At 43.4% G+C, this 25,101-nt stretch overlaps 1 protein-coding gene across 2 annotated transcripts in view; it reads right to left on the bottom strand.

The window, feature by feature from the left end:
* HOMER1 (homer scaffold protein 1) overlaps nt 1-25,101 on the bottom strand; it is a 720,670-nt gene that overhangs the window by 152,543 nt on the left and 543,026 nt on the right. The gene's annotated exons all lie outside the window — the stretch shown is intronic.

Genomic DNA, 25,101 nt, shown 5'->3' with positions numbered 1-25,101 from the left:
ATACGGTGGGAATTCCCGTTTACCCATCCAACCCTGGAAGCTGTCTGCAGTTCTCCGGCACGGACACCAGTAAAGCTGCCTCACTGCTGTGAAGAAAGTGGACAACTAGATCTAGCAAAGAAGCTGAGATGTTACAGACTCGGGGTGCACGAGCTGAGAGATCGAAATAGGGAGGTGAACAGAACAACATTTCGATTGAGTCGCATACACCGAGTACTGTGGGCACTAAGGTAGCAGCTTCCTACACTGGCGTGTGCCCTCATGCATACTACTGCGGTTTACCAACTTACTCCTAAAGTAGTGACTACCCTCACCTAGCTAGGGTTGCATACACCTACCACTCTGAGTAGTAGGATAGCTACTACCCAACTCCTGCGAGGACAGTAGGCACCAAGGTAGCAACTTCCACACCTGGAGTAGGTCTCATCCACCTACTATTATGGGCAATAGGCAGCAGCTTTCTCCCAACCTGGACTGCGTTGCATACATCTACTATGGCAGGCACCAGGGCAGCCGCTTCATGCACCTGGGGTGGGCAGCATGCACATAGTACTCTGGGGATTAAGGTACCAACTTCCCACACAAGAGTCACGTCACCTACATCTACTATGGTGGTCACTAAGGCAGTGACTTCCCAACTTTGGTTAAGTCCCATACACCAACTACTGTGAGCACTAAGATAGCAACTTAGTACACCTGGCTTAGGTTGCGTACATCTAGGACCTTTGGACATTAAGGTAGTCACGTCCCACACCAGGGGAAAGTCAGATACACCTTCTACTGTGGGCAATAAGGTAGCACCTTTCACCACCTGGGTTGGGTCTCAAATTCCTACTACTGTGACCAACTAGCCTACCCACCTTTGGCAATCTGTTTTATTGAGTTTTGTCCAGGTTACACGCTATACAGCATTGAACGTCACAGAGGCATACTTTGTCAATTTACATATGCATGACATATTATTACACCTATCATTCCTCCATGAGTGTTAAACATTGAACCAACTTAACTTCAGCCTTTCCCAAGCCTATAATGTCCTCTATACCTGTGGGTTCTGTGGGATCTCTCTTGGTTAGTAAGGGGTTATGTGAGCAACAGTAAAGTGGGTGGGGGGGGGCATTGTCTGTCCAATCCCCTTGCTATTCCTGTTCTAGTGCTCTTGCGTTACTAGCGTACCCATAAGGTAACAAATTGTCACACATGGTTTGGGTCTCAAACACCTACTACTGTGGATTACCAATCTATCCCTAAGGCGGCAACTTCTTTCACTTACATTGGGCTTTATAAAGAATAAGGAAGGTTTCTCACCCAGATCTTATGGGAGTTGACTAACCCTTCTGGGAGGACTGATCTTAACCTACCACTGCTTTATTATTTGCACCATAAGCTGACCTAAGACAGAAACAAAATGTAGGCTGATACCCTAGGCTCTCCCTCAAAAAACATGCACTACCCTTACACAGATAGTCTTAGCAACTTGGGATAGAGCAACGACCCACACTGGCTGGAAGGGAAAGGTCACTCTTGAGGTGCCCCTGTGAGGGGAAAACAGGCTAAAGAAGGTGAGCAAGCTACACCTGCTGGAACCTGATCGGCATATCTAGTGTCAGGGACATAAGAGAATAAGACCATCAAAACGTTTGAACGCTACAGGAAGAGCACAAGATTTACCACACAGCGTTCTATATAAAAATAACCTAAACCTAAGCATGGCTTTTACACAGAGGCCGCAGACTGGGCAGCCAAACCTGAATGCCATGTACTCAATCCATATACAAGACAACAATCAACACATTTTTTGTCAACCTTGAAGTTCTCTTAAAAAGGTGTGGGACAGCTGTACGACTGTAGGAACCCTTGAAGATGCAGACTGGGAACCCGTCCTGAAGCATGCAATGCTATCAGAGCAAGATTCCGCCTCATTCACCTTAAGGTCCTACACAGAACATACTTTGATAGCGCCAAACTGTTTAAAATGGGCAAGCACCTACTTGTCTGAGATTCGATAACGCAGAAAGCATCTTTTAACATACAATCTGGGGCTCTTCCAAGATCCAAAGTTATTGGAACACAATCCTAAAGAAGCTAAGTGACATCTTAGATGACGATGTCCCTTCCAACTCCCAATTTGTGCTTTGGGTGTCCCTGGCGGCACTGTCCTACAGGAAAAACTACTATTCTGCATGTTAGCTCTGGCGGTGGCAAAGAGAGGTATTGCCAAATTGTGGGGATCCTCGTTGTTACGTACACAGACAAAATAACGTACAGGGGTGAATATCTGCATGGGCGCTGGAGATGTGGTATATTCAGGCAAAGGCTGCCCAACAGGTTTGAGAAAGTCTGGGAGTTCTGAACAGAATTTTAGGAACTAGAACCCCCCTAAACCAGACAATGGGTAGCAATAGATGCAATTCTCAAATTCGTGAGAGGTCAGCTGGTGAAAGTAGACAGTCCGAGCGCTGATACTATGATCCAGAGTTGTTGATATCTAGTGTGTAACTCATATATCGGTGCACCCAAAAGCCCACCTGATCAGTAGTGCTATATAATGTACTTAACAGTCTAAATGCTGGACTGTGATTTATGAATATGTAATATGTCTTCTTCTGTGGTCAACGTTTGATATGGAAAATGTTTATATCAAATGTTTTATTAAAAAATGAAAAATACACCAATCACTTACAAAAGAAAAAACCATCACACTACCCAAAGACTCCCAGGCTGCCCAAGAGAAGTACTGTACTGCTCTCACGCTATAAAGCACAACAAACCATGCACTAACAATTCTGCATCTTACCACTTACATACTTGCAAAAATACAATGTCTGCTATAGAAAACATAGGCCACCTCATGCACCAGTAGCCTGCTCCAATCCCTACGCCTCCAACTGACAAGCTATCCCATTCTAATATTCACACTCTCTTCCCCTAATACCTACCCAGAGGCTTACTGAACAGCTGCTCACCACACAACTCCTCAACTCTTTACTACCAACCCCCGCAATTTTAATGTTAGCCAGCCATCCATGTGGCTTAACTCAGGAAAATCCGTACTTTCCGCTCCCCTTTTGGATAACCCTAAAGAACAAAGACGCAGACTTAACAATCAACTTAAGGGATCTGTCAAAAGCCCACTGTTACTTCACTGGGATCATCACCATGCCACAGACCACATTCAACAAGGATGGCATAACCAAATCCACCAACACTCAAGAATCCACCGGGCTAGAATTACTGACAATGACATCCATTATGAGCAGCCACAGAGAAGCCAGATGAGCCCCTGCGACCCTCGGAGTGAAATTCCAAGCACTTACAAGAACATTCTGTGGACTTCCTAAAGTAACACTCAGTTACACTGCAACTGAGATGAATTATCGCAGGGCAGGTTAAACATCAAAAGCCCAGATCTACCAGCCATTTCACAGATGAAAAAGTTACTTGCACAGATGCGAAGTTCTCCCGTAGTATTATCTTTCAAATATTTCACAAGGAATCTTCCCTGTTGCCAAGCTGGAAGTCCCGGCATAGTCACAGAGAGCAGTGCAAAGTTTAACGTAGCCTGGAAACGTTAACATGGTCACATTACTTCAAAAGACTCAAACTTCAGCCAATAAGGAGAAAGCACATGTACATTACTACCCACAGTGGTCACCATTTCTCACATTTCATTGTACAATGAGGAAGTAAAGGTACTTGATATGTGAGGCTGAGGTGGGTTGGAGGGTGGGTCACATGTGAATCTATTACAGATAGCAACACTGGCGAACTAGTTACAGGTACATCTTTGTTCTGATGTATTGGATCCTTTTATAGTATATGATATTAAATGGGGGTGGGGGGCAGCTGCTTGGGGTTGGGCGCAGCCAAAGGCTGTGCATATCTGGGGGTTGGCCATTTAGACGGGCACAGGGCCTAGTGGCAGGCCAGACCTTGTGCTAAATCCTACACTGCGCACGTCCAGAGGCCTATGCTGGCTAATAAAGGGCCACTCATTTGTTATAAGTGCTCGCTTTCAGCTTGAAACAATTACTCTGGAGTGGACCTGTAATAGTTATAGGGGCATTTAAGGGTATATAAAGACTTCTTTTTTAATCGTAGTGCAGAATCTTTTTACACCTTTATAGTCCGGTGTAGCAGGCTTCTGCTTAATCTGAGCAATTAAAGTCCCAGACTCTTGTTACAGGTCTTCGCCTTTAGCTTGGACTTATAATAGTAGCGTGGGCTTTAATGGTCACTATAGCCTGTTCTGGTGGTGTATAAGGATTTATTAACATTTATATGTAGCTCTGGATAGTTGCTCCTCGCTGAGTGCAGGTCAGTATTTTTGCTCACACTTTTTATTCCCACGCGTTGTATCTGGGTCCTCTTCCAGGCGATGGACTATGAGGAAGTGTGTGGTTCTTCCTGATACTCCTCATCTTCCTACAAATACTGTTCGGGCTCTTGCCCTCCAGATGCCATTGTTTTCGCAAAATCCCCCAAAAAGTTTCAAAAGGGAAGAAAAATCAGAATACTGCACAGTGTGACTAGTGCGAACCACCACTCCCAAATAAGTGTAAAAGGGTGGGAATGTGCCGTCTATACACTAAACGAACGATATTAGCCAAATAAACGATGTTCCTTTCTGTCACAAGTACTGCAGTACCGTTTTCAGGCACAGTGGCACAGCAACGCCTAAAAAAAGAAACAATTCCAATAAAGCCTTCAAGAGACCTTTCTTATTTGGACTTGTGAGGAAACCTTTAGGCTCAAAGGTTAAACAAAATGACCTCTTCACAATGAACAGAACTTTTGTTTTGTAGGTACAACCCCATGGACCCGGCAAGACCAGGAGGAAAACCCTATATGGGACTCTCTCATTGGTTCTATGGGTTCCGCTGGAGTGCTGGAGTACTGCAGTAACTTATGAGTAATTAAAAAAAAACAAATTAAAAAGCAGCTATTTTATTGACTACTCAGGGGACACTACAAAAAAATAGCCCACATTTTTAAGAAACCACCTCAGATGATTATGCTAGCCACCATTACTGGATTGGTATTTACCAGACACATTTTATAGAAATGGAATTCAAAATCATCATGGACTTAGAAGAGGGAGACATCAGTGTTCTTCCAAGCACTTCTGCAGGACCACAAGAAGCAAGACTGGCGAAGGAATCACTGGTGTGGCAGTATTTCTGAACTTCTGGCTGGTGAAAAAAAAGACACACAGGAGGTAATGAACACTTTGTGCCACAAGGTGCTGCACAGAGGAAAGACTGGGCAGCATTCAATGAAAACCACAGGAATGTGGAAGTACCGGAGGGCTATGTACTCAAATACCACAGTGCAAGCAGAGATGCAGCGGGAGCAAGCAGTAGAAAGAGAACCATTGGTTCCAGAGGAAGTGCTGGCACATTAAGAACAAGAACATGGCACTATTTCGGACTATACTGCAGACACTCTCAAAGTTGTGGCATGTGGTGAAGTTAACAGAAGAATACGTAGAAGGGCCATAATACTGTACTAGGAAACAGAACACAAACACCTGTGTAAAAAAATGATCAGGTGCTTCTCCTCAAAGTCAAGTGTAGGATCACCCTATATAAAATAATGATATTCACCTGATTCCTTTACCTCCTCCAAAATTATCCCCACACGATCTCGAGGCATTGGTTTAATGAAGCGGACTCTGTGGCAAAACGGTTCCTGTGGCATCATTTACGCACCCGATTAGTTTTTTCTATGTGCCAGTGGGGCACCTAAGAAGTGGGGCTGGGGATGTTGAACCTATATCTTTATTACTTACCCTCACAGTTGTTGGTGGTCAATGACTGGCTTGGAGGTGGGTGGTCAGAGGTAGACAACAAACTTGAGCTCCTTACCTTAGGGTTTCCTTGTATTTTGGCGCTGCCCTATGGTGCCCTACTTCCTAACAGACTCCCTGAGGTAAACTGGACAGTGTTTAGCGGGTGTAGGGCCAACTTGCACTCCATGGTCTGGTGGTCTAAGCTTTCCCAACAGATTCCCCCCCCCCCCATATAGCATGGTACATTGCTTGGGGAGGTATCTGCTCTGAATGGATTTGGCAAATGGGGTACAATTGGTATCACACTTCTGGGAAATGTCTGTAGTGGATCAAATATGCTTTTGTTTCTCGAGCTAAAACAGCAGTACTCCCTTTCAAACAACCAATTCCATAAATAGTTACAACTAAGACAAGTATGGAGGGCCCATATCCCGCCTGACAAGGTGCTTCCCGAACTCAGCCAAATAGAAGCAAAGGTTATGATGGGAGCGCTGGGTGAAGAAGGTGTGTCTTAAATACACCGCAACCTGAGTAAAAACACACTAAAGGGCCTCATTACGACCCCGACAGTCAGCGGAACACTGGCAGTAACACCGCCAACAGGCTGCCGGTGTTCACCCAGCGTATTATGACCGTGACGCATTCGCCACGGTTATACCGCCGGTCCCTCCAGTCCCCAACCGCCAGCCTGTCCATGGCGGATGGCGGTAAGGGGGACTCGGGGTGTCCCTGGGGGCCCATGCACTGCCCATGCACTTGGCATGGGCAGTGCAGCGGCTCCCAGGCACAGCCCCATCGCGCATTTCACTGCCCGAATTACAGGCAGTGAAATGCGCAACGGATGCTGCTGCACCCGGTGCACATCAACATTGCCGCCAGCTCTATTACGAGACGGCTTCAATGTTGATGTGACATTTCCGCTGGGCCAGCAGAAATGTCATAATAGGGAGACAAGCATACCGGCAGCACTGGCGGTATATTGGCTCCTGCGGCTTCCGCAGTCTTTTTACAAGACCACCAAAGTCGTAATGAGGGCCTAAATCCCCTGACAGGCTTTAGATCTCAATAGGAGGGTTGGCTGGGGCAGCTAGAGGATGTGGACTGGAAGGACGCCCTGATGGCTCCAAGTGTTCTGACCATGTCATTGTAGCTGTGCCTTGCCAGACTTATTACCTACACTGCGCTTATTACCTACACTAAGCTTATCTCACCCCAGACAGGATGCATAATGCAGGACTTTGAGATAGCTCCCGGTGCCCTTGCCGCTTGTGCCCCGGTGCTGACTTTTTTCATATGGTATGAGCCTGTTGCAATATAGAGAGGTATTGGCAGGTGATTGTCGCTGAACTCTCCACCACCCTGGGCGTTAATATAGACATGGCTCTACTAAAAAATCCTGCTGGGGGTCCTTGAGGGCATGGGGGGTAACCAGGCAGATTGCACTTTTCTGGGGATGGCACCGCTGGTCGCAAAAAGAGACATTGTAGCTCAGTGGACACTTGCAAAGTCCCCCTCACCTGCCCCTTGGAGGTGTGGTGTCGATTGGCGCGCCCCGCAGGAGAAACCAGTATATGAATCTTGGGGCTGCCCTGCTACGCAAGACAAAATATGGGGCAAGTGGATTGGGAATGTGCAACGAGTCAGGCTATGAGGGGCGATCAAGGGGACTTAGTTTTATTGTAAGACCTGCTGGCTACTGCAATGTATTGTATGCTCATTGGTGCGCCCTACTATGATATGGGTATGTGTTTTCTTGATGGATTTTAATGTGACTTGTTATACCTTTTTAAAAACAATAAAATTGTTTATATAAAAAAGGAATAAAAACATTTTTATAAAGTTCAAAACAATATCAAACACGTTTACAAAAACTGGAGTTAATTGTTAAAAAATGTGAATATCTGTTAAAAACTGTTTAAAAAGAAAAACAATATAAAAGAAAAGTAGTCATTGAAAACTGCAAAAATAGAGAAAAAAGTGAAAAATAAAACAAAAAAGTATCTACTCTCTTCCACAGACAGGGTGGGCCTCCTGTGGAGGGAATGGGCGAACGGCCTGGCCAATGATGTCAATTATGTCATTTGAGTGTCATCAGTGATGTAATAAGTGAGATCATAAGCACCTCATGATGCAGGCACAAGTTATAATTTTTTTTTATTATTTTCAAACAAAACTCATTACAATGTTGTTATGCCATTAATTGTGTTTGACCAATGACTTTGTGTTTCACCACTGCGCATATTAGTTGTTCAATGTTCATCAGTAGCACATTACATGTTGTATTCAGTTTAGCTGCCTATTGGCTTTAACATGGCATTAGACATTATATTCTGTATTCAGTTTAGCTGCCTATTGGCTTTAACATGGCATTAGACATTATATTCTGTATTCAGTTTAGCTGCCTATTGGCTTTAACGTGGCATCAGACATTACATTTTGTATTTAACGTGGAGTTCGACACTGCAGTTGAGACATTGCAGATGAGCTGTGTTTTTCCACATGATAGACCAAGCTGTGTTTTTCGTATTTTTAATTCTCACGAGCCCTAGCATGATAAGAGAGTGCATATTTTGGTGTTTTTCTTGAGTGCAGAAAACAGTCTGACCTTGAGGGGCGTGTCTCGAAGCGGTGGCCAACTTTCGGCACATTCCTGTCAAGATTTACCTAAACAAGCCAGTATTTTTGCTCTAAACGGTGTCCCTGGGCAGCAGCAAGGGGGAATTTTCCAGGTCTTCAGTCAAAATCTCTTTCTCGCAGTTGAACAGGAGTCATCAACTTGCAGGCATGAGAAAGATGACGAGCAGTGATAGGCCCTACGGTGATGAATTTTGACTTTTATGCTTTTGCTTTGAAGTTATGCTATAATATAATCACATGTATTTGCTGTGTACATTCCAATTGAGAAGTACTTTGCTATATTTTGCTTTCATTGCTGTGACTACTTTTAAACGTGTGCTTCCAACCTACTAATCTCGTCTCTCAGGAACCTCCTGGTGAAGTAATAATAAACGTCTTCTTTAAACTAGAAGTGCATTCCAGAGAAGTTTTGTCAGCTCGGTCATAAGATAAGGAAAGCAAAACATTTTGGCGTTAGTCGCCAGTCTGGGAGTCAAATTAGAGATTGGAACTGCACAATTTAAAAGTGTAATTGTTTTTGCTGTTTAGAGAATTAAAGAAGCACGGGAGACCATGTTTGAAAATGTATGTGAAGTTAAACTGCCTTATGGTGCTGTGAGAAACATGTTATCTTGTTTATCAGGACTTTGTGAGTCTTGGGATGAGTGCTTGGATAAAGCAAAAGTGTTTTCATATTTAGAAAATTTGCTTTTTGAAAGAAATGATGCTCCTTTTGTTCTTGACCAAAGGGTTTGGATACTTTTGTCTGCTTACAGAAAAATGCATGAAAGATGTAGGCAGTTAGAACATGAGAATAAGAATTTATGTGAGCAAATTAGCCAGGACAAATTGTTGCAAGATAAAACCGAAATCTATAAAGCTGTTGCAGGAGAATCTGGCTTTTCCCATTCCAGTAATGAGGAGGTTATAAAAGGTGGGGGCCAGTGTGAGCCTCTTGAGCAAAGCGTAGATCTCCGTGTGCAGAGCAGCCCACGGTTGTTGGCAGGAGTTCAAGTGCATTCCTTGAAAGATTACACTGAGCACAAAGTTGAGAATGTTATATTCAGACCGCTTTTGCAAAGTACAATGTGTAAAATTAATTCTGACAAGGCAGAGGTACTGTCGCAAAATGTGCAGTTTCTGGGAATTCAGTGGAATCCAGAAAATAGACAGATGTTGTCACAGGTAAAACAAATTTCTTACTATTTGCACTAAGCAAGAGACACCGAGTTTCACAAGCTTGTTTGATTTTTGGAAACAGTATAGCCCTCATCTGAGTAAAATCTTAACACTTTGGAACAAAATAACTAGGAAAAAACATGAGTTTGAAGGGAGTGAGAAGCAGCTGCGTGCTTTTGATTCGGCAAATGAAATAATTTAACAGACTTTAGATTTGTGCGCACTGCAAGAGGGAAAAACTGAATTACACGTAAATCAGGAACAGGGGAGGACAAGCGTGCCCCTGGAATTTAGGATTAGAAAACTATCTGAATTTGTGGAGCGCTGTACTCCTTTTGGAAAAACAGCTTTTGACTTGTTATTGGACTCTAGTGAATACTGAGCAAATGACATTAAATGATAATATAATTCTGAAACCTGAACTATCAATCATGCAGTGGGTGATGAGTTCACCTAAATCTCACAGTTTAGGACAGGCACAAGAGGCTAGTATCATACACTGGACCTGGTACATACAAAACAGGGCTCAAGTAGGACCTACAGGCACTACAGCCCTACATGAACAGGTGTCACAAGCAACTACTTTTTGAGGCTTACAAGGGTATGATGATAATTCTGATACAGCATGCAGATGAAAAGAGGGAGAATTTATTGAAGGAGATACAGGAGCTTGAAACTGAGATCCTAGCTCTCAATTTACCGGAGGTGAAAATAAAAAATGATAAAATCCTGAAAGAGATGTTGGATAAACACCAGTCATATGTAAAAAAATAAGATGATGCCTAAAATACAGAGAGATGACAAGGACTATGAAAATGGCAGGGTGTATACATTTGCAAAAAGATTTGATGATTTTGCTAACAAAATTTATACTACCAATGTACAGGGCCCGGCTGCATTAGCGACCAATGGTTCAGATTGTTCCATTACATCTGAAGAATTTGACACAACCAGTGCATCAAGTGATAACTTAAGTATAGTTTCTAATGAAGATCAGATGGCTTCCACCAGTTTTTTACAAGAAGCAAAAAGATACAAATTAGGCAACAAGAATAATTTTCACAACCAGTCACTTCCAAATCAAAGAAAAGAATACGTAGAGGGAAAGGGGGAAGGAGACATCAAGGAACAGACAGTGACAGGAGTACAAACCAGAGCAGCCAGGAACAAAATCAAAAACAACTAATTCCTATAGGTCTGCAAAATGTAAGTGCAACTGTAAATCTAGAATGTAATAATAACATTTCCATTGTTAATCTGACTGCATACTTACTGATGAACAAATAGATGTGTTAAGCAAAGGATTAGGATTTTGTGTGTCCAGTCTTTGTAATATGACACAAATACATATAGATCTGTTGAAATTTTTACGACAACTTAAACTCAAGAAGTACTTTGTGGAGAGAACTGACATACAAACTACAGCCATATCCGAGACTGCATTAAGTGCTTACACAATAAGAGATATTATGGATATTGAACTCCTAATAACTTTGGATGACATGAATCAGGATAATTTTGACAGAAAGAAATTGTTAGAAGATGTAAAAGTCATCCAGGATTTAACATTAGATAGCGGCCTTAAACCTAGGTCCCTCTTTATTACCAATTTACAGAGTAATAACGTGATAGATATTTTTGGTAAAATGGTTAAGGAAGATCTGCATAAATTGGATAATCAGATTAAGAGGGATCATTTTTATAAATCATATAATTTAACTTTCAAACAAAAATCAGCTTCGAAAGAACTTAGTGACAATCAAAACAGTTATCAAAGAGGCTGACAAGGGAGGCAATATTGTTATCTTGAATAGAACGGATTATGTCAGGGAAATTGATAGACAATTTATGGATAGTGTTGCATATACAAGATTACAAACTAATCCCATGCAAAGAATTGTTAGTGACCTGGAAAAGTTGCTGCTAATGTGGCGGGAAAAGGGTTTGATTTCTGAGTTAGAATTCAAATATATATTTAACCCATATCCCACATCACCATGTATGTATGTCTTACCTAAATTGCATAAAAGCAAGACATCACCACCTGGTAGACCCATCGTATCAGGGATAGGAGCACCAACTGAAATACTCTCTGATTTTATTGACAGTTATTTACAACCTGTTAAAAATATACCCTCATATTTACAGGACACAAAGGATGTCCGTGCAAAATTAGAGGATATAGTATGGACACCAGAAATGATCTGTGTTACACTAGACATATCATCTTTGTATACTTATATACCAAAAGATAAGGGTTTACAAGCAGTGCAGCACTTTTTATCTGGGAGATCAGCATCACATTATGAACATACGGAAATGTTAATACACATGATAGAATTGACATTAGACAACAATGTCTTAATGCATGAGGGTCAGTGGTTCAAACAAGCACAAGGAGTAGCCATGGGCTCAAGACTCTCACCATCTTATGCAAATCTATATATGGGTTTGTTTGAGGCGAAGGTCCCCCACATTTGACTGAAAACATATTTATTTGGGGGGGATATATTGATGATGTGATTATGATTTGGACTGGGTCGGAACAACTATTGGTGGATTTATATAATCATATAAATTTGAATACGTATAACATACAAATGACCTGAGTATAGTAAAAAAAAAAATTGTTTCCTTGATCTCAATATATTCATCAAACATAACATGGTCCATACTAGAATCTATCGTAAACCAACAGCCTGTTATGCAATATTACATGCTGAGAGTGCCCATCCCAAAAATTTAATTTCAGCCATTCCCTTTGGGGAAATGACTAGACTCAAGAGGAATTGCAGTGAACCAAATACATGTGATACTGAATTAGATGGTTTGGAAAAAAGATTCCTACAAAGAGGATACTCCAAATGCATTATAGGGGTGGCAAGAAATAAGATCAATCGAACATGTAGAACAACTTTGCTGAATAAACATACCAAATCTCAAAATAGTTCACTGGGTACAACTGTTAACTTCTGTACGGCGTACAGCCAAAATAGTCAAAATATATATCGTAACTTATACAAACACTGGAATATATTACAAACTGACTGCACACTTGCAAAGATACTACCCAAAAGGCCGAAAATGATTCATAAAAGGGGCAAAACTATTAAAAAATTTGTGTGCAAAAGTTTTTTGCCTCCTTTAAGGGAAAGTAAACCAACATAGCTACCCGAAAAAATCAATGGCTTTTATAGATGTGGTCATTGCAATATGTGCAATCTATCGTTGCACAGAACTTCAGAATTCAGTTACAATGGAAGTGACACATATAAAATCACCACTTTCATCAATTGCAATACCAAATTTATTGTATACATTTTGGAATGTGAATGTGGCCAGATATATATGGGCAGCACAATCCGGCCCTTGAAGGAACGTATTCAGGAGCATATTTGTGCACTTAGAAATAATGATATAACATCACCAGTGGTACGACATATGAATAAAAAACATTCAGATACAGAAATTCCAGTAATATGGGTATTAGTCACACCCCAGTAAATTCCAGGGGTGGAAACAGGACACTGGATCTAAGAAGGAACGAAGCGAAATGGATAATTAAGTTAAGGACCATAGAAATGGGGATGAATTTGGATGATGAACTGTATCATTTTTTATAATTATGTATATATGGATGTATATTCCAAAGAAGGTTTTCTATCATCGTCAAAAGACTCCCTTTGTTTAGGACTGGATTGGCTATTTGTATATAGGAATATTTTTGGATTAATATGTATATGATGTTGTTCCTGTATATTTACGTGATATATAATTCTTTACTATGGTGATGGTCTTTTTGGGATAATCTTGACTTCTTTTCAGTCTGCCCCTTTTTTCCTATTTTAAATCTTTCTTGTTGAGATTGATCTATGGGTCATGTAGTTTAGGATATATTTTGTTCATAGATCTTTACAGGTTAATTATATTGGGTATAGCCCAGAGTACTTTTGTCTTTTATAAAAAGTTGTTTGCATTGCATTTCGTAATTAGTGATGCAATACAGTATATATTAGAAAAATATTTTCAGCACTACAGGGCCAGATGTAGCAAACTGTTTGCTACTCGCAAACGGCGATTTTGTTTGCTATGCAGAAATGCATTTTGCGAGTCGGAACCGACTCGCAAAATGCATTTCCGAGTCGCAAATAGGAAGGGGTGTTCCCTTCCTATTTGCGAGTTGCAGGGGTATGCAATTCCAACGCGGTCGCAAATGGAGTCGCAGTTACCATCCACTTGAAGTGGATGGTAACCCACTCGCAAACGGGAAGGGGTCCCTATGGGACCCCTTCCCCTTTGTAACTGGACCCAAAATTATTTTTTCAGAGCAGGCAGTGGTCCAAGGGACCACTACCTGCCCTAAAAAAATCCTAAACTAAAGGTTTCGTTTTTTTTTTCTAAGTGCAGCTCGTTTTCCTTTAAGGAAAACGGGCTACACTTGGAAAAAAAAAAAAACTGCTTTATTTAAAAGCAGTCACGGACATGGAGATCTGCTGTTCCCAGCAGGCCTCCATCCCCGTGAGTGCCCAGAGTCGCTATGGGGGCGCAAATTGCGACCCACCTCATTAATATTAATGAGGTGGGTCTTTGCGACCCCATAGCGACTCGCAGAAGGTGTCTGAGACACCTTTCTGCATAGCAAATTGCGACTTGCAATTTGCGAGTCGCACGGACTCGCAAATTGCAAGTCGCAGTTTGCTAGTTTCCTACATCTTGCCCTATATTTCTATATTGATGGATTCATATATGGAGGAGCCATATGCATTATATTACAAGATGGGCGCCAAACATTTTTTTTTCCGTTACTCTTTAATGACCTTCTCTCTTTCCATGACAGTTCAATTTCGTCTGTTTAGGGTTGTAGTATTACATGGAGGTGCCATACGGACCACATTCCAAGATGGCCGCCATGTATTGTGCGATGTTTCGAGGCCTCTTTCTCTATTTACGCTAGTACGATCCCGTCCGTGAATGGACGGTACACTCCAAGATGGCCGCCATGTATTGTGCAATGTTTCAAGGCCTCTTTCTCTGTTTACGCTAGTACGATCCCGTCTGTATAATATTCAACGTCGGCATTGGATGCATACTGACTTTTCGAATTATTATATAAGGCGGTTTGTTCACGCAGAGGAATCAGATGGTATCGGGATGGAGTGAAACGCGACGCGGATTCATGACGCTCAAGATGTCATTATACAGGTATTTTTGGACGCCGGCTTATTGTGTCCCTTTGCCCACGAGTGTCAGCAGAATTCTGGTGCTCTCTTAATAGTTGACGTATAAGCACCTTTCAATGTTAACGAGGTTATATTTATATATGTTTTACCCGGTCATTCATTTCATTAACATCTATACATAGGTACTTAAGAATTTTCAATTAGGAGCATATTTATTTTATGGCTCATCGTTATGGTAATGCACACGACTTGTTGAATACCGTGCATACTATATCTATAAGGATTATCGTCAAGTTCTTGAATTGGATCTCAGTTAGTATATATTTTTTTAATTCATAACCGTTATACGGTTATGGTGTGTGGGCTTTTCTTGGCTAAAAATGGTTACTTTAGATCATGTTAAAACAACATGTATATTTCATGTTGTTGAGTGATTGGTAATACAGAGTTATAATTAAATTAAATGATGCTAAAATTGAAAAATGGTTCGTTTCTAATATTAAATGGTTTTATTTTTGTGTTTGTAGGTAGGAGAATGGTCATATGTGACGTTCTTCTCTACTTATGAGAGATATGTAAATACTCTCTACTTTTGGGACTAGCTGAGAGTCTGGTAGTCGAAATAGCATTTCCAATAAGAAAGAAAGTTTTTGTTCGGGACCCATCACAACTAATGGGCATATGTGTTATTCTTACTAAGGTTAGTACTAGATTTGAACATCTTCATAATCTATATATGTATATGGTTTTTGAGATTGTAGCTCACAACTTGGTCCCTGTCTTCTATTTATAGTTTTGGATATCGTTTTGGGATCCAAGAACCTGTGGAGAATTAAGGCACTTTCCCTTTGGATCAGTGACTATGATCACTTTGGGGATGATTTGTCATATAAGGTCTTTTTCACGTTCAGGAACCTTTGGCCTCGTCTGAGCATCTACATATAAAATATTTCTACCGCCTGATCACTTGGCCATATTTATGGCTAAATGATATTCATTAACTATCCTGTTTTTAACAACTAGATTTTTCGACATCTGGTGTCGGTTCTCTTTTCACAATTTCCTACTATTATTACAGACTCTCGGGAGACTTGTTGTGTCTTTTTATCTATTTATATTGTGTAGTTTTTTATTGTATTTATTGTATTATGTATTCTCAGTTAATAAAACAATGTTTTGGATTATAACTTATAAGCCTTGAAGAAGTCCAGCTTTGGACGAAACACGTGTCGGCTGATGCTACATGTGGGCTCAACATACATCTTCTAGGCCCACTAACTGCAAGCTTGCATTATCACAACAAGAATACATTACGACTTTTGTAACAGTCATTTGTCAGTGCATTTTCATTGTATTAGTTTTTGTGGTGTCATGATTTGTATTGTATGTTATATGTTTTTGTTAATAAAAAATATGTCCTTTTTATATGTGTAAAGGAATTGTTATGCATATGTTAACAAGAGAACTTACACCATTGTTGCTAATGGAAGAATAGTACTGTAGGAACATTTTGGAATTCCTTTCATAAACTTAGGAGCCATTATTGGCCCTTTATATTTGTATATTAAGAATAATTTGTGTGCTCCGCTATCTTTTTTTCTTTTGTCTGTCACACGCCCCTTTACAGGATGAGGAGAGGGTGCAGAAGGTACCACAGGTAAAAGAGTCACCAGTGAAATTGAGTGCACCATTTGAATTCTTGTCCCCTGAGGATAAAGCGTGTTTGTTTGACTAATGATTCATTGAAATGCATGATTTCTAAAAGACAATGGAAAGCAGTGTCATACAATCCAGTTACTGAAAAGTTGTTGTCTACCACAGGAGAAGGAAAAAGTAACCAATATGCAGAGTTGTACAATGTGTGTCAGACTTTAAAGCAAGAGCTGCTTGAGACGTGTCATTTTCACACTGATTCTTGGTTCACTGCCAATGGATTAGCCGTTTGGTTTTCCACATGGCTTGTACATAACTGGTTCAGTTCCCTTACAGATGTTAAAGAGAAAAGTTCAAAGGCAGAAGTTTCAGCCCAGAATTCTGACTTGGTGGGGATGGCTAAGTGGGTGCACCAGAAATGTGGACATCTGGGAGAAAAAGCCACTTACAGGTGGGCAGAGATTAGAGAGATGCACATTCCCCTAGGTTTGATAAAAACAGTGATTTTGCAATGTCCTATTTGTCAGCACACACAACAGAGATCTGTCCCACAAACAGTCAAAGATCAGTTGGGGAGAGGAAAGTTACCAGGACAGATATGGCAAATTGATCGGGTTTTAGGGGGAGTGATTGCTGCAGATTAACAAGGAGAAATCAAAATTATGCTGATAACTAGAAGAGAATCTGATTCATTCATACAGATTGGAGACAGAATTGCCCAACTTCTCATAAGTGCAGTGAATGGAGGTTTGGTAAGGAAAGAGTCTGCCCCAGCCCTTCTGACAGTGCAAGGAAAGGGAAGCTGTGGTGCAGCAGATAAAAACCTCAGTGCTAAGGTGTGGGTTGAATCCCCAGGTGACCCTTCAGAACCTGCAGAAATTATAGCAAACGATCCCAACAATGTTCTGTGGATCATGAAACCAGGACAGGAAAAATGGGAACATATTCCAGATTACAAATGTTCTTTGCAAGAAAAGTCATACTTTTTTCTTTTGCAGATCGTACCACGACTCGCCACTGACCATGAGTGTGCTGTGTGGTCTCCCTTCGGGTGTTTGTGTGTGGGGTCAGGGGAGGGACCGCACCCCCAACCTGAACCTGATTGATTAAAGTACAAACCCCATGGATCCATTTTGCGCAACTGGCGTCTTCAGTTCAAGTTCTACACGAGATCAATATAAAGTTTGTCAACTTGTTTGATTACATTCTTCCACTGGAACTAAGCAACATTGCCAGTTAACTGTCTGTGTTTTTTCGTATGGAACCCTGACTTTCACTTACATTCCAGCAAACCTTTCAGGTGGACCGTGTACCTTTACATGAGTAGAACTCATGCTACATCAACTTGCTGTTTTAGAGACACTATTCAATCAGTTATTATCCCAATCAGAGTATATAAGCTTCAGTCTTTTCATTGTAGGTGTATCTGATTTGAAAGGTTATGAGATCAATATGTTAATCCACTTCCATTGCTTTACAGTGATTGCTTTTATCATTCAAATCTGATTTGCTTAAAGTGGGTTTTTTTTCTTTTGTTTTTCTTTGAAATAAAAAGAATGTAAACAAAAGACGTTGGTCATAGGGTGGAGATGTTATGCCAATAATTGTGTTTGACCAATGACTTTGTGTTTCACCACTGCACATATTAGTTGTTCAATGTTCAACAGTAGCACATTACATGTTGTATTCAGTTTAGCTGCCTATTGGCTTTAACATGGCATTAGACATTATGGGCCTGATTCTAACTTTGGAGGACGGTGTTAAACCGTCCCAAAAGTGGCGGATATACCACCTACCGTATTACGAGTCCATTATATCCTATGAAACTCGTAATACGATAGGTGGTATATCCGCCACTTTTGGGACGGTTTAACACCGTCCTCCAAAGTTAGAATCAGGCCCTATATTCTGTATTCAGTTTAGCTGCCTATTGGCTTTAACATGGCATCAGACATTACATTTTGTATTCAGTTTAGCTGCCTATTGGCTTTAACGTGGAGTTCGACATTGCAGTTGAGACATTGCAGATGAGCTGTGTTTTTCCACATGATAGACCAAGCTGTGTTTTTCGTATTTTGAATTCTCACGAGCCCTAACGTGATAAGAGAGCGCATATTTTGGTGTTTTTCTGACCTTGAGGGGCGTGTCTCGAACCGGTGGCTAACTTTCGGCACATTCCTGTCAAGGTTTACCTAAACAAGCCAGTATTTTTGTTCTAAACGGTGTCCCTGGACAGCAGCAAGGGAGAATTTTCAAGGACTTCAGTCAGGAGCGGACGTCAGCTGCCTGACCTCCAGTTTGGGTGGAAAATCTCTTTCTCGCAGTTGAACAGGAGTCATCAACTTGCAGGCATGAGAAAGAAGACGAGCAGTGATAGGCCCTATGGTGATTAATTTGGACTTTTATTCTTTGCTTTGAAGTTATGCTATAATATAATCACATGTATTTGCTGTGTACATTGCAATTGAGAAGTACTTTGATATATTTTGCTTTCATTGCTGTGACTACTTTTAAACGTGTACTTCCAACCTACTAATCTCGTCTCTCAGGAACCTCGTGGTGAAGTAATAATAAATGTCTTCTTTAAACTAGAAGTGCATTCTAGAGAAGTTTTGTCAGCTCGGTCATAAGATAAGGAAAGCAAAACAAATGTACAGCCAATAAACTTAATTTCAGTAGTGCAAAGACCAAGAAGAGTTCCTTTCAGCATTAGCAGAAACTAGACAATGGAGGCAAAACTGAAAAGGGAAAAAAGGACAGCAAAGAAAATCGAGTGTCAGAGGACTGCCTAAGCATGATATAGTAGTCCGGAAAGTCAGGATGACGAATCCAAAGCTTGTGTTAATAGCTAATGTTGCAAGACACCCCAAATATTCCTAGGCCAGCTAGATAGAGGTAGCATGGAGTAGTATGTCTCTAGTTGCTCGCATCAATGTGCCAGATCCAACAACCAGTCCTGGATAGAGAGTGCAGGTTCCTGGCCCCATAAGCATGCCACCCAATGCTTAACGAGAGCAGCGCGTAGGTAAGAGGAGCAAGTTACTTACCTTCAGTAACAAATTATCAGGTAGAGACTATCTAGCTGCAGATTCCTTACCTCAGAATTCCCTGGCGTCAGCTTAGAATCCAGAATTTTTCTGTTGAGCAGTATCCTGCGCGCGCCGGTGTGTGGCGTCGTTCAGATCCGCGTGCATCGTCCAGCTCCGCCTGGCGTTGTCAGCATCGTTGAAGCCGTCTATGATGTCACAGTTGTCTATATAGACGCCACCTCGACACGTGTACGTCAGTTCTTTTCCCACAACTTTCCATGCCAGAAACGCAGCGTCATGGAAGAACCAACATATTTTAGTTGAGCTTTTTCCCTTGATTGTTTGAAGAAAAAATACATTCCTTTAATAAAGGCAAAAATACCAAAAACACACATATATATATATATATATATATATATATATATATATATATATATATATATATAAATATATCTGCAGAGCGGGGAGGCTTGGGTGGGTGTAAGGAATCTGCAGCTAGATAGAGTCTCTACCAGATAATTTGTTACCGAAGGTAAGTGACTTGTTCATCTGATAGACTTCTAGCTGCAGATTCCTTACCTTAGAATAGATACCCAAGCTATAATTTCTGGCGGTGGGTCCTAAGGATACATTTTATACCAGGAAGTCCTGCAGACTGAGCGGGCAAAATGCACCTCCCTTCTCACTTGGCTATCCAGGCAGTAGCGTCTTGCAAACGTGTGCAAGGAAGCCCACTTTGCCGCTTGGCAGATTTCAAGCACCGGCACGTCACGAGCTAACGCAGTGGTAAGTGGTACCAGCTGGTAGAGTGAGCCCTCAAGCCCTCTGGAGGCTGCTTCTTGGCCAAAGCGTAGCAGATCTTTATACAGAGAACGACCCAGCGCGAAATGGACCGTTTGTGTACTGCCTGACCCTTCTTTGCACCAACGTACCCCACAAAGAGTTGGTCGTCCACCCGGAACTCTTTTGTGCGGTCAAGGTAGAACGATAGCACTCTTTTTGGGTCGAGACGATGGAGACGCTTCTCTTCCTTAGAGGGATACGATGGCGCAAAGAAGGTGGGCAGGGTTGATATTTTGACCCAGATGGAAAGGGGTCACCACCTTGGGGAGGAAAGCGGCTCGAGTTCCTAACACTACTTTGTCAGGATATATCGTGAGATACAACTTTTTTTGAAGATAAAGCCTGCCTCACTCTCCTGGCAGATGTAATTGCCACCAAAAAGGCTGTTTTAAAAGTGAGCAGTCGGAGAGGACAGTTATGTAAGGGCTCAAATGGAGCACACATTAGGAAGGTAAGAACAAGATTAAGATCACACTGGGGCATGACAAAAGGCACAGGTGGAAACAAATACACAAGCCCTTTCAAAAATCTCTGTACTATAGGAGACTTAAACAAAGATGGTTATTCGGGCAAGCGTAGAAAAGCTGATAAGGCAGCAAGATAGCCCTTAAGAGTCCCTAAAGAGGAACCCTGTTGGGCAAGAGATAAAATAAACAAAAGGATATTATATAGAGAAGAAGAAAGAGGATCAATAGACCTCTCTGTACAATATGAAAAGGAACGTTTCAAATCGGCAGGCATAAATTGACTTAGTAGTGGCACGCCTGGCTGCCAGAATGACATCAAAGACTTTGGAAGGGAGGTCATAAACCATCAACTGTCGCCGCTCAACCTCCACACATGAAGCCACAAAGTTGACAGGTTCGGGTGTAGAACCTTACCCTGCTGCTGCGACAGAAGATCCTCGCTAAGTGGCAACCCGATTGGAGGACTGATGCTAATTTTGAGAAGCTCTGAATACCAGACTCTCCTTGCCCAATCCGAAGCCACTAGGATTACTTGGACCCGGTCGTTCTTGATTTTCCTGAGAACTCTGGGCAGAAATGGTATGGGCAGAAAGGCATACAGGAGGCCTGAACTCCACTCGTGACAAAAAGCGTTGCCTAGCGATAGCCGCCTTGGAAACTCCAACACGCAAACCTGCTGATATTGTGCATTCTCTGCGGAGGCAAACAGATCTAATCAAGGCTCTCCCCACTGCTGAAAGAGTCCTTGCGCCACCTCCGGATGGAGTTACCATTCGTGATCCGCTAAGCATTTTCATCTGAACTAGTCTACCCTGGCGTTCAGAGAACCTGCCAGGTGTTGAACCATCAGGGTTATACCCTGCTGTTTCAGCCATGTCCAGAGACGCAGGGCCTCTTGACAAACGGTCCACAACCCCACACCGCCCTGCTTGTTGCAGTAACACATTGTGGTAGTGTTGTCTGTGAACACCTGCACTCCCTTCCCTTTCACAACAGGAAGAAATGCCTTCAATGCTAGTCAGATCCCAGAAGCTCCAACAAGTTGATATGGAGCCCGGATTCCACTGGAGACCAGTGACCTCTGATCTCCACCTCTCCCAGATGGCCGCCGCATCCCAGAAGTGATGCATCTGTCACTACTGTGAGATCTGGTTGGGGAAGGGAGAGGAGTCCGACTATGACCCAATCGCAGTTTACTAACCACCACTGAAGATCCTTTGCAGTTCCCTCCGAGAGCTGAACCACGTTGGTAAGATTCCCCTGATGCTGTGCCCATTGGAACTTCAGGTCCCACTGCAGAGTCCTCATACGCCATCTGGCATGCTTGACCAGTAGGATGCAGGAAGCCATGAGTCCCAGCAGCCTCAGAGTCTGTCTCACCAACATCGAGGATAGTGGCCAAAACATCGGTATCATAACCTGATTATCCTGGACTCGCTGCTGAGGAGGATAGGCCCGATACGGCACTGTATCTAGAACAGCTCCGATAAAAGTGAGCTTCTGAGAGGGAGTCAGGTGTGACTTTGGCACATTGATAGTAAACCCCAGCGATTGCAGGAGGTTCACCGTTGTCTGGAGATGGGTGATGAGAGCCTGGGGTGCGGGAGCCTTCAACAGCCAATCGTTGAGGTAGGGGAAGACTGAAATCCCTGACCTGCGCAAATACACTGCCACCACCGCCATCACCTTTGTGAACACCTAAGGGGGCACTGGTGAGACCGAAAGGGAGCATGGTAAACTGAAAGTGCTCGTGGTCCACCTTGAACCACAGGTAACGCCTGTGGCGTGGCAGGATGGGGATATGAAAATACGCGTCCTGCAAATCCAACGCTACCATCCAGTCTCCTTGATCTACGGCAGACAAGACCTGAGCAAGAGTGAGCATCTTGAATTTCTCCTTCTTGAGGAAGCGATTGATGTCCCTTAAAAGCAAGATAGGGAGAAGACCCTTGTTCTTTTTGGGGATCAGATAGTAGCGGGAATAACAACCACTGGCTACTTCTGACATCGGGACCCTTTCTATGGCTTCCTTGGCCAACAGAGCCATAACTTCCTCGCGAAGCAAAACCAAATGGTCCTCCATCAGCCGTTCCTTTGTTGGATGGATAGAGGGAGGAAAAGACTGGAAGGGGAGGGAATAGCTTTCTCCCTCCAACTGGACAGACGTGGTCCTGCAGAACCACACTAGGAGGGTTTGGGCACAGTGGAGGGGGGCTGTGTGGTGGCCGACCGCTGGCCAGACCCTCTGGGTCTGATGGTACCACGACCACGTCCTCTTCCGGGATGGTATGAAGCCTGAGGATGGTGGCTAAATTGTGTCTGGCGTGGAAGCCTCAGAAAGGGTGAAAGACAGACTGCGTTGTGCTGGCGCTGAAAGGCTGAAGGACCTGGCCGTAGCTCAAGAATCCTTGAACCTCTCAAGCGCGGAGTCTGCCTTCTCACCAAAAAGGCAAGAGCAATCAAAAGGCATGTCCATCAAACTTGACTGGACATCCCCCGAAAAGCCAGTTGAATGTAGCCAGGCGTGGCGATGTAGGGCCACTGACGATGCAACCGCTCTGCCCAGCGAGTCGGTCAAGTCCAATCCACACTTGATCGTAAACTTGGCTGTATCTCTCCCATCCTTGACAACCTGGGTGAGAGTACCATATGCCCTCCGGGACCTGGGGCAGCACCTGTGCCACTGTATCCCATAAAGTATAGGAAAAATGGCCCAATAGGCAAGAGGTGTTTACTGACCTCAATGCCAGGCTGGTGGAAGAAAACATTTTCTTTCTAAGCCGATCCAGCCTCTTGGATTCCCTGTCCGTGGGAGCGGAAGGGAAGGCACAACGGGAAGTAGAGGCTTGGACCACCAAGCTCTCCAGGGTGGGGTGTTGAGTCAGGAAACTAGGGTCGCTTGGAGCGAGTCTATGTCAGCGGCCGACTGTTTTATTCACAGGAGCCCCAGTGCTGGGTTTGGACCATGTTCCCAGAAGGACGTCCATTAGGGCCTCATTGCAGGGCAACATCGGTTCTGATGTTGTCGCCTCCAGTTGAAGCACCTCTGTCAGGAGATTCGTCCTGACTGGCACCGTGGGCAAGTCTAGGTCCAAGACCTCAGCTGCCCTACGCACCACCATAGCATAAGAAGCTCCCTCCTCGGTAGCCACATTTGGAGGAGAACATACCAGTATCTGGAGATGTGTCCAGTCCACTGGCCTCCCCTAGAACCTCGTACCTGTCCTGTTCTAGGTCATATTCTAGAGGGTCCTCAGACCCCTCCCATTCCTCTCCTGTGCCTGGCTTTCAGAATAATGCTCAGACCATGATCTGGGCCAAAACGGCGAAGTCGGAGTCTGCATCGTACGTCATCCCTCCAGCTCTGGATCATCCGGAATGAGGATAGGGCTACCACCGGTGGTGGAGGAAGCGTTGACATCTGATCCGGTGGTGGAGGAGGTCGACTGTGAGGGACCGGTGCCGGTCCGGATCTGTTATCGGATCCTGGGGTCCGAATCTGCCGACGTCAAACCCGTTGGGAGCCCTGTTGACCCCGCGGGGCCTGAAGACCCACCCGAGGGTGCAACCCGCTCAAAAACAAGGCGCATGGCCTCATAAAATTCTTCTATTTGAGCGGGGGGTCGCTCTGGTCCCCGGAAAAAGGGGAAGATGCAGAGTCGACACACTGACGTTCCCTTGACGCCTCGTCGGCCGACAGCCATGGTGAAGTAGAAGTCCGCTTAGACTACTTCTTCTGCTTGTGCCTCTTACCTGAATGATCAGATGACTTTGAATGCGAGGAAGAGGACTTGGGGCTCCGGGAGCGGTACCGCGACCTCCTCCTACTGTGGGACCGTGAACTCCTCAGAGTCGCGCCGACTGAAGACGGCTGTCGTGCCGCAAGAAGCTAGAGGGATCTCCCTCTCAAGGCTTTCGGAGCCATGGCCTGACAGTCGGAGCACAAAGTGGAGTGGTGATCCTTTTCGAGGCACCAAAGGCAAACTCGGTGCGGGTCCGTCACCAACATGGTGCGATGACATGCACCACACAGTTTGAACCCTGTCTTTCTCGAAGACATGACGTCAAACAATCAAAAAGCGAAAAAGCATTGACGTTCGTTGAAGAAAAGGGTAGCTCTTATCCGGATCTGCGCTTAACCGGCGTGGAAGGAAAAGAACTGACGTACACGCGCCGTGGTGGCGTCTATATCAGTGGTGGCTGGTGACTGAAAGCAGTGGTGGGGCACAAATACAAGATGGAATTGCACCTTGTGAGAGAGCCTCACTACCCACGTATTTCCATTCACCTACTCACCCACTGCCTTTGGTCACCTACCCATTTACTCATCCACATTGTCATCC

Source organism: Pleurodeles waltl, chromosome 1_1 (genome assembly GCF_031143425.1).
Source record: "Pleurodeles waltl isolate 20211129_DDA chromosome 1_1, aPleWal1.hap1.20221129, whole genome shotgun sequence".
NCBI classification, from domain to species: domain Eukaryota; kingdom Metazoa; phylum Chordata; class Amphibia; order Caudata; family Salamandridae; genus Pleurodeles; species Pleurodeles waltl.
The sequence above is the reverse complement of the archived record's forward strand: the minus strand, read 5'-3'. Positions and strand labels throughout refer to the sequence as shown.